This window comes from Aythya ferina (genome assembly GCF_964211825.1).
Source record: "Aythya ferina genome assembly, chromosome: 10".
NCBI lineage: Eukaryota > Metazoa > Chordata > Aves > Anseriformes > Anatidae > Aythya > Aythya ferina.
Genome location: NC_140306.1, coordinates 17,761,074 through 17,787,303, shown reverse-complemented (window position 1 = coordinate 17,787,303; position 26,230 = coordinate 17,761,074). Strand labels below are relative to the sequence as shown.

Sequence of the window (26,230 nt, the reverse complement as noted above, 5' to 3'; positions counted from 1 at the left end):
CACCTACATGTTTATCAGTCCAGTATTGGAGTGCTAAAGACAGACCTACAGTTTTACTGGGTGTGAGCTGAAGGAGAAAATGAGAAGGAGTCATTCACAGTATCAACGAAACAGGATACATTTCAATGCCAGCATAAAGAGAGATGCTAAGATTAAGGATAGACCACAAATAGCCCAATAAGTTTCCATTCAATCAACATTTTCTGGTGGAAAACTGTCCTGGCTGGAAAGTTTCAGCAAGCTTAAATTGTTACATTGAAAGTACTAGTTTTCACTTCTCCATTCTATAAATAGCAAGTGCTCATGATTGCTGGCATTTATTACAATTCTAAATATGATCATGCTGTGACTCACTGGAACGCACCAAGTGAGAGAAAATGTAAATTGACAAAACTTAAGAGATTCGGGTATTAGAATTATTCCATTCAGCATATACTTCTTGGAGGCTTCCGTTACAAAATACATTAAACTTTTCAACTACTCACCACTGCTTGTGCAATTCACAGCAAAGTCACTACAACTTGGTTGTACTCCACATGTTCACTGCCTTCTCTTCTACACATCACAACACCAGAATGTGTTCCCTTCTGAATACTGAAGAGGACAGCCTACAGAGAAAAAAAAAAAAAAAGTCAATTATTATATTTTCAATTTCAATTCATGCACGAGCAAATCTTTTATCAGGTGACACAAAGAAAATGGTGATAGCCTTGTTCACAGTCCTAGGGTATCCTCCAGGCTTCCCCACTGGGCCAGGTAGGATTCAAATAGGAACAAATGGGAGATGGCAGGTCATCATTCGATAGATAACGAGCAATTTTTCTGTGATAGGAGAGCTAGACCTGAGGTTCAATGAATTTCTTCCTAGTTTTATGTCCTAATTTAGACAGCAATATAGATTAACTCAGTAACGTGGTCATTGTGAATGAAATAATCCCAGCAGAGTCAGTTCACAGCAGGTTGTTAGTGCCAGAGTCATTACATCAGACACATGCACGTTGTAACTGTCTGTTGAGGGGACAGTTCAGAAATGACTTCTGAGAAGTGAAGCTCTAATTTAGGATCTGATATTTACTGCTTACTGTTAGGACTTTTGTTTTGAGCAGGTCTTTATTTTGTCTAGTTGTTTGACAGCCAGCTGCACTGAGGGGCCTGTCAGGCTCGACTCCCTGCAGCTGAGAACAAAAACATGAAATGTAGCTCAGTTTTTCATCGTGGCTCTTCTAACTTCTTCAACACCAGCTGAGGTATAGGTATAAAGGTATACACCTTCTTGCTTGTTTCCCAGGCCCTGTCTCACAGCTCCTTACAAACACTGGTACTTTGGGTCGTGGACGCCATAAGCACCACTGTGACAATGCCTTGAATAGCAGCTATGTCCTCCAAAACAGCTCAGCTCTTGTGCCATGGCAACAGCTCATGCATGCTACAGTCATACAGGCTCCAAACACATCTTAAAATACAGAGTCCTCTATCTACATGTGCAGCTGTGCTCGCTAATGAATTACAGTGCCTCTCATCTGCAAAGCCCAGACACAGTTTGTGGTTTATGGATTGCAAGCACTTGGCTGCAGGAGCTTCCACATGTTCTTTATATCCTTGTAGTTGGAATTTTTTAGTCTGCAGCCATAACGTGCCAGCTCCAGCGCTCCCATACTACCAGCAAGCACAAGATCCACATTTTTCTGAGAACGGCCTAAGCATCACTGAACTTTTGTGATACAGGGCTTGAATAAAATCACCTGAAAGAGGGGTTTCAGATATTCAACCCCTTTATCAATCTCCTCCACCCAACACTGCCACAGCCACAACCATGGGAAGAAAGACTTGTTACTGCTTGTCTGCTAGCCGTACAACGACAGGTTTGCAGAATCCCCTCTGCTCCTATATCTCAGCAGTACTTGTTTCTAGCTACCTGCAGGTATTTTGCTGGAGGAAAGCCTTGCTGCAGGACAGCAGGAAAATTATTTTTAACTCTTTCCAGGTGAGTCTGTACTCTGAAAGTGAGCTAGAAATCATGGATTGACACAAGAATGGCGGTGTTTTATTTAGGGGCTCCTCACAACCAAAGTCACATTGATGGCACCAAATAAAGCTCTTGGGACTCTGAGTTTCCATGTAAGAGTACATGGGTATCACTTGCTTTGAGCCACGGGGAGAGAAGACAGGGTTTACCCTCATTTGGTCCTCTTGCAGAGCTCAAGTCTGAATAATTGCCATTGGAAAAAAATGTAAGTCCACACAGAAAACCTACTTTAAGTCAGACAAAGAATACAATCTCCAAAACAGCATGTGCTCAGTATAGCATGCAGTCCCCTTTCGTTTCATCATCAGCTTCTCCTGCATCCCAGATCTGATACCTGCTGGAGGCTGGGTTCACCAGATCGCACTGTTACTGTAGCAGGCTGCTTTAAGGGATCAAGTCCAGTCAACCTCCAGGGTCTGGATGTCCAATGCAATTTTCCCCACACAACTTGTGGACACTTCAAATATTTTCTGCTTGGTACTGATGTAAATACAAAAGGAAATATGACAACAATGAGAATACGATGCAAGATCCTACACAGACTTGTTCATCCTTCAGCAGAAATCAAAGCTGTTTCCAGACTTTCCAAGGGAGGGGAACTTTAGGAGTCCGCTTACCAGGTAGTCAGAGACATTTATAAAACTAATCTTAGAAGGGATTTGATTGTAATGGGTTGTACTAACATATCAATTGAGCATCATACACTTTTTGTTGGACAACAGAATAGGAACATTTGTATAAAATAAGTTTCAAGCTACTTTGTTAAAAGGCAGAATACAAATTGTATAGAAATCTGAAAAAAATGGTTGTAGTTTTGGTATTTTTTAAGCTTATTTTGGATTGCTATAAAATAGTTGTTATGGTTCTTCATTATTTATGGTAGTGTGCAACAGCCTACCAGTTCTCTTTCCCAAATGCTTCCCAGTTCCAAAATGTGTTATCTTGATTAGAAAAGCATGATCTCTGCTGCAGTTACACACAAATGATTGAAATCAAAACCATTTCTGATTCATCAAAAAATTAGTCCCGAGCAAGAATTTTAACAGGTTCCTACTTCATCTTTTGAGTATGATCATACTTCTTTTAAAATACATTCTTTTTAAGCTCAACAAATCAAAGAATTCTGACTATGAGGATGTCTAAAACATACCAAATCATTGAAAGGTGTGAGCTCCTCCCTTTTCAGGCATTCAGAACAGATAGCATTATTACAGTGTTGTCAAGAAGGAGTGCAGGAATCCACATACGGAAAGAAGCTAGTTTATTTCTTCATGAAGATACTTTTAAATGTCTAAAAGTACTGAAATATCAAATTAGCATCTATTTAGTTTCTTGCCCATTAGGTCATTGTAAATTGCAGGGCCCCCAGTCATTGATCACCATGTACCAGGCAATTTATTTTCCCTGAAATTATAAAAATAAATTAGTCTGAGTCTGTGATTATGTGCTATTGACAAGGAAGAAAAATATATAATCTTCCTGAGATGCAGGGGCCTTTCTCTGTTCCTCAGAGCCCCACATCACGTATCCCAGCAGCTTTGCAATTCCACCACTTTTGCTATTCCAGACTTACAATTAGTAGAAGGCAATCTGCTATTAGCTCTACCACCCCACTGAAGTCATCTGCGCTTACACAGATGTACGTTTCTCTGTGTCAGCAATGACTCTAAAAAAATCTCAAGTTTATCCATATTGGAACCTTGTGATTGGAAGGTCTTTTTCTGTTACTATTTGTGATTTCTAACATTATTCAGGTATTAGAATCACCCGTTCATCCCTAAGCATTTTACCATAGGTAGGTTTCAAACATCTATGAAACAGTAAAGAACAACACAAAGCTGTTACCCCCAGTTCTAGGTAAATGCAGGTAAGCCAATGTCGCTAATGCAAAATTTGTGTTAAAGGCATTTGATTGTTTTCCTATGGTCAACAGGTAAAATAAACAGAGAGGTGAAGGGAGTGCAGGTGGCTACCTGTTTTACTGTTGATGAACATATGCCCCGCAACCTACTTAGTGAGTCTCTTTCCCTTTCCTTGGGATACCCCATTAGTCGCAAATGGCTGTGCACTATTCTCGTGCCCCAAAGGCTGTATTTGCAGGCTCCTGTCACTCAGGCTGTTTCATCAGGGAAAGTATGTTTAACAGAGCTGCCGTCATAGGCACGGAGTCACTTGGTGGTGGTTAGGAAATGGTTTGGATTGCGTCTTGCTACTGCCCAGCAGCAGGAGTTTTGCAAGGGGGTACCTGTAGGTCCGTGCGACAGCCTCAGCAAGTTTGTTTTTTCAGTGTTCTGCTCTTGCCACAAGAAATCTCCTCCATAATATTTCTAGCAAAGCTTTGAAAAAACACTGTTTTCAATGTTTTCCATTTTACTGCCTTGTCACAGTTATGCACACGTGGAATGGCTCCTTGACTCCAAACTTCAGGAGCTGAATATTTGTGCCCCGAGTTTGGCCGTAGGTCGGTCTTCACACTCAGAAAAGTAGAAGCTCTTTCAAGATGAGATATAAAGCTCAATAAATAAATAAATAAATAAATAAATAAATAAATAAATAAATCAGCTGAAATTCTAGGGCTAAACTGTCACAGCTTTACAAGTAACTTTTATTCTGTGCAGCACTGCCCTACATTTGGTTACTGCTTATGTCATTCTACATAACATTTAGGAAAAAAGGGGGCAGCAGACTCTATCTGGAGAATAAAGACTCTGCTAGGGAGTCTGCTGTGTGAGGGAGTCTGTAAGTGATTTTTCTGGCTCTCTGTATATTCAGACAATGTGGGTGAGGACACGAATTCTGTTAGACCTGACAAATGGTAAGAAATGGACAAATAAGAGGACACCAGCTTCACATGGGTATGCAACGCTGAGCAAAACAATACCTTTCTGAGCTTCATTCCCGCTGTACGTACAGAACACAGTGCTGCACTGCTCTGCATGCTCGCCAGCATGCAGGACCCAGAGGTAAATTCACTTGATTGGGGTCCTAGGATGAAGCAGGGGTTAAGCCAAACTGAATTTATACATTCACATTACTGAATCATCAGTGGAGTTTATGTTTAATGAGGTTTAATGAAGTAGAGATGATTATCTGTGTATCTCCAACTGTTCCCTTGAAGCTTTTCAGCATCTCTCCCCATCTAGGATCCCCTGTCTTCTGGGAAGGAGCTGAAAGGCAGCTAACACACCTTGACTGCCTATGTCCCGGGACACTTCTTACCCAGATACAGAACCCCCGCTAACAAGGGGAGCAAAAGTGCTCAAAAGCAGCTAATAAATGAAAATGATTAGAATACCTAACTCTTGCTTTGGGGAAGGACTGTACAGAATGGTATTTAGTATTTAGCTCCAATAAATATAATATTTTATACTGTATCTGTAAGTTGAAGCTTTGTAAACAACCTTAGCAAACTCATGAAGTAGCCTCTAAAATGCAGAGTTGGTAGTCAGTTTCAGCCCCTTGCTTCTATGGTTTCAAGTTTTAATAAATACATTCCTCTTGGGTCAAAGCTCTCCATGCGTGGTTCCAGATCAGAAGCCAACTCTCATGTTTGAAAGACCAAGTGAAACGAGTTTTCAGCTGTGAGTTATCCAGAAATGGGGTAGGAAGGACAGAGACTTTAATGTTGTGATAAAAAATATTGCCCTCTGGTTACTCAAAATTTCTAATCAGCTTTAGCCATTAATCTGCTGGGACTCGGGGAATCAGTTCCCAGTGACTCTGTTCGGCCTGACTGGTTAAGTTGCTCTGGGAGACATTCTCTGCAGGGATTCTCATAGCTTTATTGGGGTCGGTGCAAGAGCTGGGCATCAGATTTCCCTCGGCTAGCACTCCTGTACTAAACTTATCTGCACAGCAGAGAACCTGCGTACAGAAGTCACAGTGCTCCTTCCTCAAGATGGTGCAAAAGCTCTCCCATCCGAGTAACTCTACATTTGTGTGAAGAACATGTAAGGGAAATGTGAATGCCCCCTAAAACAAAGCGCCTGAGCGTGCAAAAGTTGGTGAATTTCTAAAGGTCACGCTGTTCTCATACTACCTTGGCTCTGGTTACAATTTCCCTTTGAGAGGTAAACCTCAGCCGGTACTGCTGTTTGCTCTTTGCGTATAACATAAAGCATACAGGATATGAAACATGGACGATGACGAGATGCAGGAATACTTCTAAACTACATTTCCAATTTAATACTGAACGAGAGTTACATTTGCACTTCTGGTTCGGTAGTTCCTCTCAGCACTTTGCAGTGCTTCCTTCGCTACTGAATTACGACGTCTCTTCGGGATCCGTGGCTGGCGACACAGGAGTGCTACAAATTGTCAGGGATGCTGTGCCTGAGTCAGCAGCATGCCTTTGGCCTTGTCAGCCAGACTGGCTGGAGAGCAGACGGGCAGGCAAAGCAGATCAGCATGTTTTGCCGCAGATGCAAGAGCCCAGTTACCTTTATATAAAAAGCCTTAGGGGTAGGTGTCATTTGGAATTCAGATCCAGCCTGAAATAGCCAAAACCATTTAGGCAATATAATGAAACCTAGATAATGACTTTGAAAAAGACCTCACGTAACCACATATGAAGGACAGATGCAATCTTCAATGCTCCAGGTACCTGTGCCTTTAAAGGAGCTGACATTCACTTAACCTCCCTGGTATGCAGTGTCAGATAACCAAAGCTCTGCTGAACAATAGATAGAGAGCTGACAGACTTCCAGAGGAGCAAGCTAGGTTTACATTAGGCATTTTCCATAAGGTCTTTTGACAAGGTACGCCCAGATCTGAGAAAGAGAGCAAGCAATAATAACTGCACTTAGCAATGTGTACAGTAAACAGGCTCAAGAGCAGGTGACAGGCTCAGCTGAAGTGTGTTTCTGAGCCTAAAAGGGACTCACAGTGACATTGTGGAGGGCTGTCCCAATCTGTCCGTCTTTTGTTCATTTTATAAACAAGTTTTTCCTTGAACTGCCAAGGCTGCCTGTTCCCCAGGGAGCATAAAATCAAGTGGGGTTCCTCCTGACTCATGCTTCATAGACAGCAACTGGAGATGTGTAAGTGAAGCTCATTTAACCCTACCCTTGCTGCAAACTGTTCACTCAGCATGGCTGAACACACGTGCAGCTGTGCTCCAGGTATAACTCGGCTATCTGAGCTGGCTCAGGAATGGTTTGAAGTGACTGAACTGAAACCATGCAGGGATTCAAAGTGTCACAATTAGACCAAAAAGCATCTTATTGTCACTACTGGAATTGTCACGCTGTCACTAACATGAAATAATCTAAACATTTAAAATGATCACAGACTTTTAAAATCATGAGTTTTTCTGCTCTTGGAGCTTAGAGAGAGCTCACCCTGCTTAGTATTTCTTCTGTTATTGTCTAGGATTTTCTACTTTTTGTATGGTAAATAGCAAGGTCTGATCAGAAAAAAAGTTCAGGCTGGTGCTCCTCTGAAAGAAAGAGCTGCAAAATGTTCCTTTTCTTGTCTGTACATTAATCCTGTGGTAGCTGTATAGCCTACCCTTCCCACAACCTCATTAAGGGCATGTTAAAAAAATACAGGGTCTGTAGCTTTGTATCAAATTCTCTGGCTATGAATCAGGGCAAGAAGCACTGTGCTGTGGTGGCCCTGTTTGTCTTGTTGTGCAAGGTAAGGGTATGTCTGTGGTTGTGTAGTTAGAACAGATGATTCTGAAAAGTAAAGTTTTTATTGTCACTTTTATTGTATATAGTCAGTATTGTGACTGTTAAATGATTGGATTTAAAATTTAACTCCTATTTTACTTTGGACTAGAGTTTCCATAATCTTACTTTCTGTCAAGGGAGGGAAACTAAATCAGTGAATTGAATTTGTATCTATTGAGTTTCACTTTTAATACCTTTGCCACAGCCTGTTTGGTTTGCAAAAAAAAATAATACAGATAGATAGATACAGATACAGATATAAAACCAAAAGCTGTTTTCGTTGATTCGACTTTTATTGTTGCTTTTTGTTCTTCCTAAGGTTAAGACACTGAATCCAAACTTCTTCATAAAGCACTTGAAAAGCTGTTTTAGCCCTCTGTAAAAATGAGAGAGAGCCCCATCAGGAGTCAGCCTCCTCTAGGAAAGAAACTCTAGCACTTGCTTCCCAGCCGATAACAGAGGAACATGGAGCCTGGGGACTCCTCCCACCACACCACATAAAACAAGGCACTGAACATCAAGGATCCAGTTTCAACCACAAAGCAGTTGTTATCAACACCAAGGAGTGTCTTTATTCTCATCCTGGCTCTTGACCCCGTATCATGAAGATAAATACGCTTTATGGTTGCTTTTCCTATGTATGTATATTGCATGGGATAAGGAAGAATGAAGAGCAATGAAAGTCTAAAGATCTTGTTCCAACAATTTCAGTTGAAATTTTGGCCTGATCTCAGTATGTGCACCACCCTTTTTGCAACTTGCCTTTAATGAAACTATGACTTACTTGGAAGGACCTATAATGGTAATATTTTACATCTACCACACATACACAGCAAGTATATATTTTTCAGAATCCTTGTTACGTGTATTTACTGCTGCTCCATGCTGTTTAGATGGCACGTTGACCATGTTGATAGTAAAACACCTAACACTGTATTACTCAGTTATGTTATTAATGGCATCACAGAGAATTTGTCTGTGGTCATGTGAGGGTGGCAGGTCTAAGACAAAACCCCTTACGTCTGCCCCACAAGTCCTTATGGTAACTCAGGCATAACTGTTGACTTGGAGGACTCTAGGATCCTCCCCCTCCCCCTTTTTTTTTCCTCTGCTGAGATGCCACATTGCTACAAGGACAGTTTATAAAGCCCAACAACTTAGTGCTTCCTAGCTGCATTCACGAATGTACTAACTACAACCTAGCTCACCCCGAAGAATGATTCTGGCCATCAGTTTTCTGAGGCAAATAAAATGAAGCAGTTCTTTCCCTCCAAAATGATATAACTTCTGCATTATCTTAGACTCTCATTTTTAGACTCAGCCCTGTCCCAGATGTACAAAAACTGTAGTGTGTTACTTAGTAATGTGGTGTGATTGATCTAAGCAGGAGAGAGCCTGGTGGTACTTCCCAATGATGTAACAGTCACATGGGAGTTCACTCCCGACTCACATTCACTTGCTGGTTTTCTGTGTCTCCATCTACAGAGCACTATAAATTCCACGGAGATTTCAAGGGTATTGAGAGCCTGTATATGAAGGGCAAACCAAATGTTAACTGCTACATCATCTTAGATTATCAAAATGGCCAGGCACAGAAATTCCAATAAGAAATCCAGGATGTTGATGATATTATTTTGGTTTTAATTTTTGTCAGTTTTAACCCCAAAAGTGAGGGCAGTAGTCTACCAGGACATGAAAGTGATGCAAAAAGTAGAGTAGCCTACTTTGATTCTGAAATAATGCTAAGAATTAAATATATATATATATATATATATAAGAAACTGTATCATCTAAAAATAAATTTATTTGGAGTAACACATTTGCTTATTTAAATAGTGACGTGTTTAATTGTAGCCAGAATTTGTGTTTGTTACAGACATCCAGGCAGCTGCTTGCCTGTCCTGCCCAAGTCTGTATACGTGCAATTGTGAGAGCACTTATCTCCTTTGGGCTTGGGTTTCTGTTCTGAGCAAGGAACCACAAAACATAGTCAAAAAGAGTGAGAAAGAACTAAAGTAAAAATCCTGTAACAACAGTCATGAGGCAAGTCCAAGCCAATAACAGAATGGTCTTGCTAGGAAACTGAGTCCTTGAAAATATTCTTTGCATACATAATGTTTCACCAAGCCTGCTACAGCTACTTCAAATAATTGACCTGCATGTGAACAATTAATTAAAAGAAGCACACAGTATAGGTTATAAATCAATGCTCCGTCTGTTGATAAATTCAGATCATGATACATATGAAATCCCTACATGAAGGAAATACTTATGATAGTAGATTTTGAAGCTTTTCAGCTGGTGGCATAAATGAGAGGCAAATGTGTCAATGAGATACATGTACTGAGCAAAATACCACACTCTAGCTCAGGGATCTGAATCTGGTTAGCATTTGACAGGAATTTTTTCATTCCAAGTGAAACAAGAGAGAGATCAAATCCTCCTCAGTCTAAAGCAAAATCCTCACGTTGAAGGAATTAATGTAACAAGGTTTGGCTCTGCTAATCCTGGCACACTTTGTACTCAACAGAAAGAGACAGGATCTTCCAGAAAGCAACTCAAAATAAAAAATGGGAGTCTACTTCTTTCTATAAAGAAACTAAAGTTTGATACTGCAAGTTGGACTGTGGAGATATTCCCATCCCCTCTCAAAAACACAAGTAAAGTTGCTCTCCCTACAGTTGCAGAACTGAATAAAAACCTTAGGATTTGAACTTAAATTTTCTATGCCTTCCACACTATATCTCCGTATCATTAGTTTTAGAATCTGCTTTTTCCACAGCACAGATGCCTAACCTTTTTTTCACAATGTCCAAAAAAGAAAAAATAAATCAACAAAGGAAAGAGCAACACGCCTGCAAGAGGCATGACGGGGTAGGTAGGAATCTTTCTCTAGAGATTAGTTGAAAAGAAACTGTTTATTAGTGGCAGCTACACAGCACCAAGATTGAGGTCTGAATAAAATACACTTGCATTTGAGAATAAAACAGAAAAATGTATGTTTACCCTAATGCTCAGGACTCACCATCTGCTTTACAAATATTTACATGGTAAGAGCTTAAGGCTTCTTGTGTGTTCTGCTCTCATGGACTCACTCCTTTATATTGCTCGGTGATAGATATGCAAAAAGTTGATGAATCATGACCAGTAGTGGTAACTCAGTCCCCACTGTTAAATATCTAAGCAGCACCCCACATTCTTTTTACAGCTGCCTTAGGCTACTGTGGAGGCTTCCTAGAGTATCTGGCTGAATTTTCTGCCCAGCGCAAGCATTTCTGCATCATCCATCATAGAAAAAGTACTGTTGCGTACATTCAAAGTACATACAAAGAGATACCACATTTAAAGCCACTTTTAGCCAAATAACTTATTAAATAGAATGTAACATGTACCCCCAAATCACACTTTGGTTCTCAATATCTTAGGGACTTGTAATTCTGCCATCCATGCTTCATCATGGAAAATTCTTCCCAAGTGGAGAAGAGCCCCTGACAAAGCCCAATGTGGCGTCACACATTTCTTTCCTGGTGCTCACCTACTTTCAGTGCCCATTACATCTTGGATTGTGCTGACCTCAAGAGGCTGCTTGGTGGTAGATAGTCCATAGTCCATAGACGCTTCCCAGAGACCAGGCCACTTAGGATGTACTGGACTTTCTGCCTTGTGAGGCTTCTGTGAGCCCCGTGGACTAAGCAGAAAGTTACTACTTCTGAGCTCTCTGACAACTGCTGTGTCAGCTTACACTGTTTTACATAATCTGTGAATATCTTGAATGCTGGAAAACAAAAAAAAGTAAATAGCAGATCAGAAACTCCCTTTCCGAAATCAACAAAGTTTTAGCAATAAAAAAAAAAAAAAAAAAAAAAAAAAAAAAAAAAAAGTAACTCAGTGGACAAATTGACAATGAAAAATTGACAATGAACAAATTGCAAAAATCTTTGACTCATCATTAAGCCATGATCTGAAGCATTTTCAGGGAGCTGTATCAGGCTGCTAGCCAGTAGCAGGAAGACAAAGTTACGGTTTTGGGTCTCTTACACAAAATTCTTGATGTTGAGAACAACTCTACAGAACAGTTGCTTGAATATGGGAGACCTGCAAGACTTCCACCTTAGTTACACTTAATGTGATGAAACACTGAAGCATCACAGTGACAACGGAGACTCCTAAACTGTGCTGTTCAGTGCCAGGTGATAAATAAACCGCAGAATGATATCAGTTTTCTTATGTTTCCCTTTAAGAGCTTGCAAACTAGGACAATGAGAATGGAAGGTTAGCCATGGAGCAGATGTACCAAGAAGAACCAGGAGGAACTGTGATCCAAGAGGAACTGAAATGTTACAAGCATTACGCTGGGCCCATTTGTCCCATCTCTTCCCACACCAAAAGCCCAGTGAAGGCAGAAGACCCTGCATGTAAGTAACGTGGCATCACTCACAGCTGGCAGAACTGCTTGGGGCTGGCTTTCCAAGTTTCTCATTAGGTGAACAAATGTGAATACCAAATACTATCTCTGCCAGGAGAAGAAAATATGCCAAGGCTACAGAAGTTGCCAAATGGCTTAAAAAATACAGAACCTTCTTCATGCAACGGAGAAAAGGGACATACAATGTCAGTTGCTCTGTTCAAGATCTTTGCTTTAGGGGTCTTCTACTCTGCATTTTTTACTTATAAAGAGACAAAAAAGCTGTCCTGTCAAAAATCACTTCAAGCAATTTCAGTGCTACATACAACTGTGTTCCAAGTGCAGACCACTCTTGTTCTCACAAAGTGGAGTTTTGCTGTTGCAACACTTCTCTGAGGATAAGACCAACACTTTTTCTGTTTCTCTTGATCTGTAGCCTTTCTTGGCAACAAACAATTAAGCCTGCCAAAACTTAGATAAATAACAAGGTGAAGCGTGAGGGCAGGAGTTGAGCATTTACCACCTAACTAAATGAACTTTATTCCCTTGAGGCTGCAGGAGGAACAGTGGTTTAGTGAGCTGCATATGGGATGGGCAGTCTGAACACTGTACTCTAATCTGGGCTCTGCTGCTGACTCATCATGTCACCTTTGGCAAATAACTGCCTTGATACTCTTGTTTTTTCTTCCGTGAAGTGGTCACACTCTGTTGCAGACACAAGTTACCAAAGTTAGAGATCCTAGAATAGTTAGGATGAACAATTTCTCACTCACATAAACTGTCAATCCTTAATTTTGTTCTCTTTTACAGGAAGAAGGGGCAGCAAGTGACAGAAAATTAAAAGTTCAAGCAAGGTAATTCAGCTCCGTAGTCTCAGAGTGGATTTATTCCAGTTGCACACCGTGTAAAATCAAGGTAAAAACCTGAGACCTAATTATCAAAGGCTGGGTGAGAGACGCTGCTCCATATTGTTCCTAGACAGAAATGGTAGTTGGAGTTATGAGTGTATTGAATGAGCTATGAAACAAATTTGGAAAATCTGACCTGTGAGATTATTGTCAGCAGTGATCTGCTGCCAAGCAGCTTATTCTTATTTATTCCACTAAAGTCAACCTTGCTGACACAAGCCTTTTTTAAAGGCAATCTGCTTTGTGCGTGCCTGTCCTGTTACTAGGTTACTAGAGAATAAAATATCTGTTTTTTTGTAAACCTGTTCTTGCTTTTGGAAGTCCGGTCACACAAATCTGTTGTAGAACAGATCTATTTGCATCTTTGATTTCTGTTTACTTACCCCTAGCCTTTCCCAGCTATTCCTTTTTTACATTTTGATGAACTCCTCTTGCCTGCTTTCCCAAGCCCTGCCATAAGATAAATAGAGGATTTAGACTATTTGGTTTTGACCAGTGCCAAGGTTTTGCTCGGCAGCATGCTGATCATGGCTGCAATTCCTGGCTTGCAGGGATTTGGGATCCAGTTACATTTGCTGGCGTCAAGCAGACTCTACAGACCACTGTGAAAAATTGAATCTAAAAATAAAAGAGTTAAAAAGTATGAAACCAAAGAGAGAGGGATATTAAAATTCCAGGAAAATCGTAGAAAAGTTTGGAAGAGACACATAAGCTGCCTCAGGGGAAAACACTAACATATTGGGGGCAGTTTAAATTAAGCCTATGGGTTTGCCTTTTTTAGCTCTGTCACCCATGTGACACTCAAGAGTTCAGTGTGTGGGTCCAGGTATTTCTGCTAACACAAAGAACGCGTTACAGCCTTTGGGAGAGGCAGATCGTTCTGTCTCAGCTTATTCCCTTTGCTCTGCTGAGAACTGTTAACCCCAGGTACACTTTGTTTTTGTTTACCAAAATCCTCCCAGATGGGATCCCTTCTCGGTCTTCGGATTTCTCCTTCGGATGAAAACCACTCCTGACGGTGCCAGCAGGCGAGCTGGGCGTGGGAAGCATTTTCAGGCTCTGGTGAGTCTCGGGGGGGATGAGTGGGGGAATATTATTTTCACAGTTTTTGCAGAGCTTTTAAATTCTTTTTTTTTTTTTTTTTTTTTTTTTTTTTTTTTTTGTACAGTGACATACAAAAGATTTGTTAATCTGTGAAATGTCCAGGCTAAATGATCGAGATTAAATACCTGCGGGATTAAATACTGCTTCACAAGGTTGCAATAATGAGTCAGATAGGAAGAAATGAGTGCTATTTCTAAGAGGCATTTTATGAATCTCTCATGAAAAACTTGGTGGGAGTTTGCTTGTGTTCTGAGGAAAGGTGCAATTATCTATGAAATTATATTTTCCTGTTTAACATTAAACCAGCACAAGAATTAGATTTTATTAAGTAAAAAGTTGCATTTTAAGGACAACTTTTAAGGGCAACTGTCCTTTTCTCACTAGCACAGTTCCATTTTAGGATTTCCAGACTGCTTGTTTTTGAATTGTTTGCAAAAATTCTTTCTAGATATAATCAAGATCTATTTGCAAGAGACTTTATTTTTGCCTCCTTTTTGATGCTTTGAAATTAAAACCACGATGACTGTGAAGCAGAGGTTTAAAAGTAGATGTGTGTTTGCATAACAATGTATTATATACACACAATCCTAGAGCTCCATGGCTACCCGTAATTGCAGTGATAATTTATCTGCAGTAGCTCCTTGGAAGTTTGCATGTAGGTCAGAAGTTTCCAAATGATGACTGAGATTATATGTATTATGGATTGCACTCTCAAAATATGCCACGGTTTAGTCATGGGACTCATTAGCATTCACGAGAGCTGTGAAGTTTTGCTCCTGCACAGCAAACCGAAAGTCCAGCCCTGTGTACCTCTACCAGCCCCGTTCCAGGTTGCTGGGATGTTACAATGCCTCCTCTTGGCTCTTAACTCAATTTCTCAATGCATTGCTGCAATGGGTTCTATTGCAGGGGATGGGGCAATAGGACCGAATACCTTACTTCCTCGGCCATGTAACGTTATGCAATTTTGGGATGGCCTTGGTTCTTGATCTGTCTTAAGTTTGGTAGCTCACACTGTGCTTTCTAAAGAAACCTCGAAGTGACCTCCTGCCAGAATTAAGTGGGAGTTTAAAACTGCACAGGCATTTCTATTGGGGGTCCTTCTAACATGCGGAGACAGAACCTCTGTTGTCCCAACTGCGTGACCCAAAAGTACCCAACGTGCAGCGTTTCATGAGTTATGATTTTTCATAGTGTAGTTAAAATGAAATGCTACAGTAACATATAATAATTTAAAAGGCACAATCCAAGTATCTTAAAAACTGTACTGCTGATTTATATTTCTTCATTTCTCTCATTACCTTCATAGTACAAATTTGGAGCTATGTATTTTACTTTGCATGAGAGGAAAAGCTAGTGGAACCAGCAGGCAGGCATTTGAGCCCTTTCACATCATCTCAGGCTGTGTGTGTTCTAAACAAAGACACCTAAAAAATAAGGATTCAAAATACCTGTTACTTAGGTATACGAATGTGACAGATTCCTTTATAGTTCTGCAGCACATCAGGTTTTCAGCTTAATAGCTGATTAAATTTGCCGTACAGTGCGAGGTTCTGAGAGTACAAAGGAATTAAATACACTGCTCTGTTACGCTATGGAAGTCACCGGGTCAGTGAGCCTGACTTAGTGTGACTCAAGGCAGAGCTGCTGTGGGAACTCTCCCCATTAGGAAATAGCCTGAAGGCTAAGCAAGGATCAGAAGCCCAGTGAGCCAGGCACTGTACACACGCACCTACAAGAGGGTTCACTCCTTGCTCTCAGTCCTGCTGGGCTTCTGTAATATCCCATCAAATTGTTGTTTCAGCTATAGAACAAATCCTTGGAAGCCCCTGTTTAATAAAAATGATTGCGTAGGTTACATTTCTCATGAGAACAAAAAGCTGTCAAACTCACCTCCCAGAGATATAGATTTTTAATTTTTTTCCTAGATAGTCTGAGGTTTAATACATTTCACCCATGTATATGGAATTCATTTTAAGGGTGTAACAGCCATTTGTATGTTATGATAGAAAAAAGTGACAAGTGTTTTGATGACTGTCCAGAAAGGGACAATTTCTGACAGCAGGTCAGAAGCCCCAGAGAAAGCAATAGCATCCCCTCTGTTAAGTTTGTATCAGCCAGGACATTAAGGTCTGAAGTTTCTGCCTGACTCCTAAGTTCTTCAGCTGCCGGAGAAGTCTAGCTTCTCTTAACTCCCTCAGTCTTGTGCTGGGTGTCGAGGTTCTTGTGAAATCCTTCCTCTTGCAGCTTCGTAAAAATAAGCGATTACATGCCTAGTATGCAACCCTACCCTACCTTTTCTTGTAACTGAAACAGAGGTCAAGACAAAAGGTAAGGCACGTGAAATACCAATTATTTTCCAAAACAGAGAACTGAGGCAGAGACTGCGTAAGTTGTTCAAGGACACACAGTTGCCTCTCTCGGTGAAGGAACCTAGCCAGACTCACTGAAGCTCCCAGGAAGCTACGACCACAGAGGAAGAGACGAGCAGGCTTCTGTACCAGACAGATCCAGTTTAACGGTAGGACAGAGCGCTGCCAAAACAGGCTGACTTTCGGGAGCAGTAGAACAGGTAGAAGTTTGAAGGGAAGCCAAGATAAGGCAAACCAGAATCATGGAAACCTGAAAGCTGCTTAGCACAGTCCCAGATCTGTTCAGGTGCAGTGAGGAAAGCATGTGTTAGAAGGAAGGAGGGGACTTTCTTCTTATTGTCCCTCTGATAGACTTTCTAAGTAAAGAGTAAACACATTGAAAGTCACATCCAGAGTCTGAGCGTTGTGTTCTCTCATTGCCACGTCTGAACAGTGCAACCTGTGATCATGGGGCATGCCCTGGGCAATGTGCAGGAATTTCTTGAGGTTTCACACCGGTGTTTTATGTTTCAGGGCTTCAGTGTTTAAGCCCCACTGTGAGGAAGGACACCAGGCACAATGCTGGCCCCTCGCAGTCATGTAGGAGCTGTTGCTGGTTATTAATTGTTTGCTGGGGATTGCAAATGACCAAGTGACTCAGCCTCTAAATGAATCTGGTGGATGACCAGCAAGGGGAATTTTATCAGTCTAAAAGATGTCAGTAGACACATCTTTAACCAAATGAATCCATTCATCAAATTTGAAGCTCTTGCTTGAAAGACTGGGTACACTACAACTTCAAAGAAATAGTAGAAATAGTTGAAAAATCCTTAAAAGAGTAAAGTTTACTTTTTTTTTCCTTCCTGAGAAGTTCATCAACTGTTGCTCTTCTATCCACATGGACACCCACACCCACAAAATCACCTTAGGGCAGAGAGCCAGCAGGAAAATTTACAGCCCAAACAATCTGTTGGCAAACTACCAAGCAACAGAAATCAGAATTTTGTCCTTGGAAACATCAAGCAGGCATGGCTATCTACACCACTCAGATGTGCAGTGTATGTTATGTGTCATGTTCTCAGATAGCTTTAAAATCTAGCATACTACCCTTATATGTTCAAGTAACTCCATCTATTATTCTATGCCTTTGCTTTTGGTAGTATGCGGCCATAGCATTTCACAGAAGTCAGCTAGGTTTTTGTTAACTACGTTGCCTAATATCCCCCAGGTGTCTCTGCATGCATTTTCACTACGGTCAGCAGCCAGTGCTAGCCACTGGCACTGAGAACAACTGAACTCTGGGGACAGCCTGGAGTATGCTACCGAAATTCTTTGGCTATTGGCTGGCCATCCAAACATTAGCAATTCAAGACCTGCAATGTTGAGCAGGGTTTAGTGACATCTACACTAATGCTGCCCCTTTTCCTGTAGCTATATTTAAGGCCCACATAACCAGGGTAAAGGAATTAGGACTAGCTCTCCCAAGATCCAGCTCACAAAACAGTTTCATGAGTTTCTGGGGTTGCTAACTAAGGTAGCGGCAGAGTTCACTTTGTTTGGTGTCCATTATTTCCTGTCTTGTTTTAAAGAGTGATTGCTGGAGCAAGTAGGATGTGTTGCATCTGAATATCAGCGATGCAGGAATGCTGCCAGAACAACCAAGGAGACAAACTTTTAGGCAGTTTTCCATATCTACAATAAAACTCAAGTCTCTAGCAAAGTTATCTAAGGAATCCAGGCTTAGAACAATAAATGAAAAAGGAATGACACAGATACGGCTCTGCCACGAGGGGAAAAAAAAAAAAAAAAAAAAAAAAAAAAAAAACATTTAATGACTTTGGACAAAGTTTCCTACACAGTTATATCACTGCACTGCTCTTATTTCTCATACAAATCTGAGTCAACTTACTGCCAACTTCAGTAGGTAGGTTCAGATTCTCATTCTGAATCTGGGTAATCTAGGCAAATGAAAATGATCCTGAAGAGAGATCAAAAGTTATTGCTCACCCTCACCCATTCAAGTGCTACATGAAATAAATTATGATCCTCTAGCCAATGACCAAACTGCTGTGTATACTTCCATCCAGCATCTCAATTATTTGGTGCCCCAGCTACATTGTAATTTGTAACAGCAGATAAGGATATTTTACTATATTTCTTATTCCAGTGTCACCCCCATAGAGCTCAGATGCTGTAAACCCCAAAAACCTCAGATGCTGTAGCTAAGCAGTGCCTGGCTGGCCTGTTATGTTAAAACAGTATGACGCACAATGGCTGGTTGCTGAGTTCTCTCTTTTTTTTCTTTTTTTTTCTTGTTTTCCTTCAGCTCAGGAATGAATATGGTTCCTTTTTCTGTCTTTGGCTGCTGACTTCCAAGAAACTTGTAGAAATGTAATTATTTTTGAGACCTTGGCTCATGTGTTAAACACGTCTGTAATTTGGAGCGAGAGATACACTGAACCATTACATAAGCTTCCTTTCCTTAGGAAAGCAAGCTAATCAAGATTGTTCCATGAAAATCCCCACACCCAAATGACTGGAAGTGCATTTTTTCACAAACAGAGACCAAAGCCAAACACTAAGCATCAGAAGCCCTTTGCCCAGTGTCCTTTTTCTTGGCAGTGATACACGCTTGTGTTTCAGAATGAAGCACATATTGTTTGTCATCTGCTTCAAGGAAGGAGCTTCTATGTTTTTAATAGTAATGTCACGTTACATTTCCAACAATTCAGCCAAATGGAAACCATCGAAAGATTACCACTAATCAGGCCACAAGAAAAAGAATAGGTATAACCAAATGGAACAGTAAGATTTTTTGCCTGAATGCTAGGTTACTGTACTTCTTCCCTCTATGCTTCTAAGCTATATTCTAGCTCATAGCACTGGCAGACTCCCATACATCTTCAAAATCTGAAGCAAAAAGAATGGGATGGGTATTCTGGGCATTCATACCATGTCAGATTAATATTGTTGGCTATCTACGCTGCGTACCACGATTAAGTCAGTGCTGCCTCAGCTGCAAACTAGTCTGGATCACATCATTGTAGCTGATGTGGTCACTACCTGCTTCAGTTTTGGAGCTTGTATGCTATCTTTGCTGGTGTTCATATGTTCCTATAGCATGGATTATGCTGTCCGCTGAACCCTCTGTGCTCCTTTCCAGTACCTCTCTGTAGGTGGGGGAACAAGGGAATTTTGCTTGTACTTTCCCCCAACCAAAGCACAAAGATGCTCAAAGCACAATCCCTCCCAGTGGGCAAGCCAATGGGGGTAGTGGTGCCATCTGTATAAACAAGACCAGCAGCTGTGCTCTTGTTGTGTGCACAGCTGGAAGAACGGACCAGCATCTGCAAGAAAATGAGCTATGTTCCCCTTGCAATTCAGCTGATCACTTCACAAAATGCTACTACATTTAAATAGTTTTCCCACAAAAAAAAGTGCTTGGTTTTATATTTTTTCATCATACTACAACAGAAGTTTAGTTGAATCCGTGTTCATTTTGATACTCAGAATATATTGAATTTGACAATCAATCGAATAGAAGTATATTCAGTTTGATACTCAAATTTAATGCTTGCTCGTGTGGACTCCAGAAGGTATGCAGAAGTGCCTGTTTAAAGAACCCCATGTCTGAGGATCCTTAGCTTGTTCCCTCCTTTGAATATTTTCAACCAGTGACCACTCTTATCTTCAGCTCAAATTTTGGGAGAATCAGCTTATCAGTTAGCAGTAAGCGTCAGGGGGGTCAGACAGAAGAAACCTTCTTACTTTGGAGACACCAGAGAAAGAATCCAGAATTCTTACACAAAGTTTTGTTCTACTGTGTCTTCTACCTTTATTAACTCACAGGACAAGAAGAAAGCATGTATAGTTCCATAAAGAATGTGGACTTTAATTGAAATGGAAGACCACGTCCCTCTGGTACTCTGGTATGTGAAATGATTGGTTAGGAAAAAAAAAAAAAAATCAAAGTTTTGGCAAGCCCTGGTTTTGCATGCCCCAAACACCAGGCAGACACCTGCACAAATGTTTGCATACAAATAAAACTCTGTGGACACAGAAGGCTAGAGGAAAAAAAAAAAAAAAAAAAAAAAAAAACCATCTAAAAGCTGAACCACACTATAGAAGCCACAGTTCTTTACTGAACTAGCGATTAACTTAAAGTCATTGTACTAAAGGAAAAAAACACAGAGGAGAAATATTTTTGCTAAATGATGGCGGATTCATACCCTTTGACACAAGTGCTTTACTCACATTTTTAACTAGTTGACTGAATTTTACACGGAGATATTTTTAGCTGCACCTGTAGTTTGTTTTTGCTTTTTAAAAAATGTCTACACACATACCTGTAATTTGGTAAACTTTCCCACTGTATCAACACGCTGATCAAAGCAGCACCACACACTTAAAGAACCGTCTCGTGGAGGTTCTTGCCCACAGGCAGGGATTGCCTGAAACAGACGATCCTGCTTTATAACATGCATAAGACTTAGAACATCATTTTCTCTTTCTAAAACAGAGGAACCTGCAGGTGGACAATGCAGGACTTAAACTGTTCCTAAGCAGAGGCCACAAACATGTTCACCTTGAAAGCTCTTCCAAGCTCACCGTGGTATTTCAGACACTGTTACAGAACCATAGGCTGCTTTTCCCTCTCCATGAATTGTGCATCATTTATAGGCCAGGTGTGAACTAAAATGCAAAAAAAAAAAAAAGTGCTTGAACTAACCCCATGCATTTATGGATAGCAAGAAAACATTTTCTTAAGCCGGACTGAAATTAAGCCCAACCACCAGCTTATTTTTATTTCCTTTTACCAGTTATTTTCCTTCTTATTACATACATGGGAATAATTCTAGTATTTTTAGGCAACTAGAATTTAAGCTGTCTACTTATTCATTGGTACCTAAAAAAGCTAGTTAAAACTGAGTACCTTCTTCAAACTTTCGTATGGAGAATTATTCAACCTTTTTTTGTTAGGAAACATAGTGGATATCAAACAAACCTGGTAGTTACAGGAACTACATGACGTGAAACACTTTTGGATATAGAAGCTTGTAACTACAGGCAGCAACAGCAGTGCTCCTACCTAGCATGAAGGGTATCCAAGATTTTCTATTATAAACCTTGAGCCTTTTGTTCCAAAAGCCAAACTTTGAAAACTTAGGATTAATTATTTTTCTGCAACATTCATTCTGAACTGCCTAGGCTGTGTGCCTGATTTTTGTGTCTACTTTCTTCACTACAGGCTTTTTGCATTGGGCTTATGTGCAGCATGCTCTTTTTAATTTGATTCCGTGTGTATACGCAACGACAGTGGTGAGCGGAGATTTGCTATCGGTACAAAAAGGACTTGTCCAGAAGCAGAACATTGCTACACCACTGCATACACAGAGCTTATCTAATGACTAACTACAAATAAAAGGAAATCATTTACTGGGGGGAGGCTGCGTAGTTCTAGTGCAACATTATCTTGCCCAGTAGACCACATGGGAAGCCTTTTAGGGAAACGTTGCATCTCCTTGAAAGAGAATTGACTTTCTTTCTACCCAAATCTCATATATATTGAGCAAAGAGCCTGGTTTGTCTTACATTATTCTCAGGATTGTTGTCTGCTTTCCCACGTATACAACAGAACAGAGACAACAATGAAAGAAAGGGCATGGTAACAACAACAAGAGAGAAAGAAACCTCATTTCTCCTACTCCATGCTCTTGCAGAAAGCAGAAGTCCATTAAATTGCTTAACAGCAGAAGATATTTCTTCAACAGAGGAAACAGCTGAAGAAAAGGTTGCAGTAGTTCCACTCATAGAGAAGGTACATAATTACCCTCTAAAAAAGAGGGCAGGCTTCTGCGCACCGACAGACAGGTAGACCACCCATAGCCACTGTCTTAATCTAGACCAAGGAGACAGCTGCTAAGGGCAGTAAGGCTGCTATCTGCTACTAAGGGTGGCAGCAGGAAGAAGAGGCAACAGGAACAGCTGAAGGAACAAAAGGCAGAAAAAAAAAATCAGTGTTTCTCAAACTGGGGAGAAGGAATGTAGAATCAGTATTCTAGTTCAAGACTTTTTTTTTTTTTTCTCCTGCTGCTGCACTAACACAACATAGTAATTTGCAATAAATCCTGCTGCTGCTTCCTCCCCACCTTTGTATTTGCATTGACTTGTACAGCTAGACATGTCAATAGCAGAACCTTCTCAAACTGTGACAGTAGAAGATGTGTTATTGTAAAACATTTGCGTAAGTGCAAAGCACCAAATGCAAAATAACAAGAATAACCCTGATTTTGCAAAATGGGGAGGAGAAAGTGGGTCAAGCTAAAGTATACTCATTACAGATCTGCCGAATTGCTAACACCTGAAGCTAATGGGTAGCAGCAGCAACTGCAATTGCTCATTGAGGTTCTCCTTGCCTTATTAAATCAAGTCAATACATGTTCAATGATTGGAATCTCTAGGCTTCAATCTTGTGTTGGAGCTCAGGGGAGGAGACTTGCATGCTGAGGGCTTCACTGTTCTCATAAGAATAAACAGTATAAAAATGGAAGCATGAGCGATCTGCCTTGCCTGGGGATATTATTGAAACCTGGTTACATGTAGATTTATACTTATTTGGTGACGGCAACTCCCCATCTGAAGTCACCTGTAGCAGGTGAGGAATTCCTTGGGTGTATCAGATACTTCATTTAGCTTTGGGCAGATAACAAGAAAAATTACAGGTTAGCTAGCTAGTTCAAAAGAGAAAAAAATGCATTGCAATTAGAGAGTCTATTATAAGCAGGAGACTAATACCTGCCAAGCTGCATTCTGGGATGCTGGGATCTGTTCCCAGTGCCATCAGATGACATGCAGAAGAAGATGCAGTAAGTACAAGGCTTTGATTTTGAAATTATATACATAAATATATATACACATATCTTTTTTTTTTTTTTTTTTTTTTTAATCTGAGGAAAGATGGTAATCACTGTTTAATCAAGGATAATGTTTTCAAGGTGTAGAAGCAGCTCTGGTCTTCTTCAGATTATATATTAAAGTTGGCTATATACTTATAAATCTTGTGTTGTCATGAGAAAGAGTTTCAAATTGTCTGTGGGGATGGTTTTACTCTCAACAGTACACCATACATTGCCCGCTAAGTACAAAAATATATGGTTGCTGTCTAGAGAGAGCTAAGTGCCTAGTATATAATGTTAGTTAAGAAAAGCTTTTAAACACCAGAACTAATTTTACACGGGGATTGGAGACAGCTCCAATTTTGTGTTTCCACAAAGTATGTAACAGACCCTTGTGACAGCTCGGTGTCCCCTTTGTATGTGCTCAGCTCATACGTTAAATGAGCACTGCTTAGAAATGCTTTATATGCATACATATCTTGAGGCCTATGTGGCAACACTGAATGAAGCAACCAGCACTCAGGAATTTACGCAGTCACTGCAGTTATTTGACAAACGTATCAAGGTGCAGCCCAATTGGCTATATTACCATCCACTATTCAGATTAGCTGTTTCCCATTAAAGCTTCCATCTCTATATTGTGAACGGTAGATGAGGCTTTTGACGTGTATAGGCATGTACAGGACGGGCTTCTTGTAGTGACTTTATTCCCTAGATAACCATTCTTTTTTTCCTGATGTGAATGTAGGAACCCTTACCTCAAAGACTGTAAGACCGCCCACATACTGTGTTAATTCACAATACGCTACTTAATGCACAATGATTGGTTTTAGATTTACAGAAGATTCAATTCTTTAAGAGGCATTAAAATATGCCTAGAATACCAAAAATAATATAACTCCACGCTGTGAAGTTTATGCTATCCTGTTTTGCTTATTAATGACATATCCATTGGCCAGAGTTAAACTGTAAGAACTAGCTTAGTGTAGTGCTGTGAAAAAAGCAACCCCAAACCTGCTTCAGTTCCACCCAACCTGCCTACCTCAGTCTCCCTGCCAATTTAATTGCTCGCTCCAATCTTGCAAGTGAATGCCTCCTACAAAGTGTTTTCCAGCAACTTCCTGAATTTGGTTTCTTTCACTGGCTTGCATTTGGATTCCTTTACATATTGCCAAAAGCTCCCAGTTCTTTCCTCAAAATCTCAAAACCCCCAAGGTTTGCCTACCTTCCCAATTCTCCATATAAACACAAAGCTGCAAGAATTCCATGATAGTCTGACCTCCATCAGGAATATCCAAGCAATTGATATTGTTTAAAGAGCTGCGAATTTTTAACTTGCATGAATATATGCTACTCCTACTCAAAGTTTATTTGCCAAAGAGGACTTGTGGAAAAATTATTTCTCCAAAGAATTGCACAAATTACTGAATAGGCTAATGAAGAAGAACTGTTACATAAAACCAGAGCAATGTCTTAGAAATTTTAGACTTAGTCTTGTGCAATAGAGCTTTATATAAGTACCCAGATTCAAATTTGGTTATTATACTACTATTCTGAAGCTAAATAGATTCTATGGTATATAATGAACAGTCACATTCCATCAGGATAATGGTAAATGAAAGAGATTACTGATTGAAGTGTTTATTTATGGACACAGATACTAGAGATAAACCATGGAGTAACAGGATCATTGTTCTTTGGTATAGTTTAGTGAAATGAATACTTTGTGGTTGAAGTACTAAGTGTAGCTTTCACACCAGTACTTTTTATCCAGCATTTGTCATGCTTCCTGTTTTCCCCACTCACTGCAACTTTAAATTATTAACTATCGATTTATATGAAAAATATTATTTATGCTATCGCACTATCTCTTTGCTTACGACAAGTGGAACCCTGCCTGTTTATGACAAACTGCACCAAGTCCCACCTTTCTGTATCCTGCATCTCCAAATGTGAATTCATACATACTTCATGGATACAGCTTGTCTTAAAAAGACAGTTTTTGTTTTCCTGGTTTCAATTACACATTAAATTCTGAGATTATAAAAAGATATGATCTCATTGCTTAACTGTCTCCAACGACCAGTGGATTTATTTATTTTTAATTCAACAAGCAAAATGCAGTATTTCATTGCTCTTTTGAACAGTGCAGAAATCTTAATGCAATGTTGCTAGCTCTTACATGCATGTTGTGCTGTTTTTTAGAAAGACCCGATGAGAAACAAAAACATATTGGGTATGTTAACAGAGCTTTGGTGGTCCCTCTTCTACGGTGCAGTAATAAGACATAGAATGTTCAAGTCAGTCTTCCACTAGTGGAGGGGAAAAATCATTGAGGAAACCAGGTGTTTACCATGATGCTTGTCCTGTTTACTTTAATCTTTGTGCAAGCAGTGATCAGAGATTATCCAAGAAAAATGTATTTTTGAAACTTTAGTGCCAGTAAGTAGGCCTGAAGATTGAAATATCCCGTGGCTCCTACATGATAAATGTCGAATCCTTTCAAATGTTGCAGTTGAATTACCTATAAAGGGTATATCAACGCTCCTAGTGAAGCTTGTGTCATGGGATTGGTAGGAGTATCTTAATTTTATTGAACTTCTGGACATGTACCAATATTAACATCTTGAGCATAGATACTAATGAGCCCCTACAGAATATGTATACATTCAAATTGCTTTCAATGGTGATACCCATGGTAACTTCTTACTACTAGTACTTGTTTCTTTACCTATACTAGAACAGGCAGGTATATAACCTGATCACGTCCCCTCTTGCAACGTAGCATATATTGTAAGTACTTGAACAAAACAAGATGTATTAGATATGTTTTGAAATGAGCACAAAGATAATTCAAAACATTCAGAT

The 26,230-nt window shown here is 40.1% G+C and overlaps 1 protein-coding gene and 1 long non-coding RNA gene across 8 annotated transcripts in view; one reads left to right on the top strand and one right to left on the bottom strand.

The window, feature by feature from the left end:
* The first annotated feature begins 12,912 nt into the window (after nt 1-12,912).
* Nucleotides 12,913-26,230, top strand: part of RAF1 (Raf-1 proto-oncogene, serine/threonine kinase) — a 78,858-nt gene continuing 65,540 nt past the window's right edge. For 2 of the 7 annotated variants that reach the window (XM_084530567.1, XM_084530565.1), the window contains exons 1-2: nt 12,913-13,018; nt 13,974-14,073. The gene's annotated coding sequence lies outside the window, so the exon portion shown is untranslated. Of the gene's footprint in view, nt 13,019-13,862; nt 14,074-26,230 lie in introns of those variants that run through there. The other 5 variants (XM_084530570.1, XM_084530568.1, XM_084530566.1 and 2 more) reach the window with 3 other exon arrangements.
* On the bottom strand, nt 20,687-22,376 carry LOC311441922. Its single transcript, XR_014696332.1, has 3 exons — nt 22,297-22,376; nt 21,052-21,158; nt 20,687-20,917 (listed from the first exon to the last, which is right to left on the bottom strand). It is a non-coding gene; the product is annotated as an uncharacterized lncRNA (long non-coding RNA).